Source organism: Penaeus vannamei, chromosome 9, assembly GCF_042767895.1.
Source record: "Penaeus vannamei isolate JL-2024 chromosome 9, ASM4276789v1, whole genome shotgun sequence".
Lineage (NCBI taxonomy): Eukaryota > Metazoa > Arthropoda > Malacostraca > Decapoda > Penaeidae > Penaeus > Penaeus vannamei.
The window spans coordinates 31,584,040-31,586,539 of NC_091557.1; positions in this window are offsets into that span (position 1 = coordinate 31,584,040).

Sequence of the window (2,500 nt, forward strand, 5' to 3'; positions counted from 1 at the left end):
TTTATCTTCTTTTTATCTTGTCATTCTCTTCTCCTTCCTTTCGCCCCTTATCTACCCATTAGACCATTATCACCCATTCTCCTTATTCCCATTTTTTTATCTCCTGCATCTATTCGTCTCCCCGTTTACCACCTCCTCTCCTCTCCTTCTCCCTCCCCATTTCATCTCGTCCCCCTCCCCCCCTCCCCCCCTTCCCTATGCAGTGCTGCTTTTAGATTGTTTTTAGACACGTTTTTATTGAACCGGATAAGAGTAAAGTGTCTAGTGTGTGTTTGTTTGTCTTTGTTTATCTCTCTACTTTTCCGTTTTCTTCTTTTTCTTTATACCCGGTCCTTTTTTTTTTCCTTTACCTTTCTCTTTCTCAGCCTTATCTCTCCTCTTCACTTTCTTATTTTCTCTCTGTTTCTTCTTCTTTTTCTTTTTTCTCTTCTATTCTTCCCTCTTACCCCTTCTTGTCTTCTTCTCATTCTCTCTCATTTTCCTCCTCTTTCCTTTTCTCTCTTCTCTCTCTCTCTTTCCTATCTCTTCTCGTCCGTCCATTCATAATTTATAGCTCACTGTCTCATTGCATTTCATTGTTCAGTAATATATATATTAAAGTTACTGATATAATTATACTTCTGTCTATTATTAGCTTTTATAGAATTATTAATCTTCTCACCAATCGAGACATGAGCACCTCGTCAACAAATAAATATCATCATTAAACTTTAATTCCACTAATTGTCATGATAAGTGGATTAACGTAATTATTATTTTTAAAAATTTCCTGACATATCATCATTGTCATCGATTTTCACTTTATAAATGTCTCTTAGGTAATTAAGCGCATTTTAGCTAATATGAAGAGTGAAGTGGTACATAGAAAAAAAAATAATATAAAAGATTAAAGATTGTGATATGATGAGATTCAGTAAGAATATAATGAAAGATGAATAATAATAATAAGTCCTATGTATATGTAAATCCTATATATATATGTAAGTCCATACCTATATATGTATATATGTATGTACATAAATAGGCTTGGTTTTATTGCCAGATGTACGAACGTTTTCGATAATTAATGAAATTTTGATCCGTTTAAAATTCTTAATAAAATGACGGTTGCGCCTTTTAACTCAAACTGTTTTATCTGAAATTCATTCATGTAAACGGAAATTTCGGATTATATTATCAAGGATAAAAGAAAGCTTAAAATCAGAAGGAGATTAAGAAGGATTCTTGAGAAACCCGATGGTATTACTTCTCAAAAAAAATCCATTTTCCCCTTCGATTTTCCCGCCAAAAGAAAGGCAAAGGGCGAGATGAAGATAAGTTTAATGATCATTATGAGAAGAGATGAAGATAAAAGAGGTGGAAGGAAAAGGCGGCGATGTCGGGGGGGAGAAGGGAAATGGTGGATAATGAGGAGAGATTGAAGGAACTTGAGAGGAAATTCTGCTGTTTGGCGCACGTATTTCTGTCCATTAGATTTGAGGTTCGTCTTTTATTTTCGTGTGTATATATCTGTGTATATGAATGTATATCCATACACTCATAGACGCTTACACACACTCAGACACACGCGCACACACACATGAAAGATTAGATTGCATGTGCATTAATACACACACACATATTTCTCTCTTTCATTCTTATAAACAATGCAGGCTTCGAGAGTATTTATTAAAAGCATTTGTAAGAAATTCACACTCTCTCTCTCTGTCAAACTCTCTCTCTCTTTCTCTTTCTCTCTTTCTCTTCTCTCTCTTTGACTCTCTCTGTTCAAGCTCTCTCACCCCACCTCTCTCTCTCTCTCTCTCTCTCTCTCTCTCTCTCTCTGCTCTCTCTCTCTCTCTCTCTCTCTCTCTCTCTCTCTCTCTCTTCCCCCTCACCCCCACCCCCACCCCTATCTCTCTCTCTCTCTCTCTCTCTCTCTCTCTCTCTCTCTCTCTTTCTCTCTCTCTCTCTCTCTCTCTCTCTCTCCCTCCCTCCCTCCCCTCTCTCTCTCTCTTTCTCTCTCTCCCTCTCTCCCTCCTCCTCTCTCCCTCTCTCTCTCTCTCTCGCTCTCTCTCTCTCTCTCTCTCTCTCTCTCTCTCTCTCTCTCTCTCTCTCTCTCTCTCTCCCCCACTTCTTTACCTCTCCCTCCCTCAAAAACAAAGCCCTGCAACCCCGGCCCCGCGAGGCGACGCAGGGGCAGCGACCCCGGGAGCCCCGCAACCCCCTTCCGTGCAACACTTCCCGCGGGAAATTCGGCCAAAAGACGCGCTGCTCTGTTGCCCTGCAAGGCGTCCGGCGGTTTGCGAACAGGCGCTCTGGCTCGTCGTTTCTCGCGTCCCCGAGGAAGGGATTGGCGGCGGCGCTTCGGCGGTCGGCTCCGCGGCCGACTCGGGGCTCCTCTGCGCGCTTGCTGTCTGCTGATCTGTCTGTCTGTATCTGTATGTATGTATGAATGTATGTTTGTGTGTATGTATTTGTTTGTCTGTTTTTCTTTCTTTGTTTCTTCCTATCTCTCTCT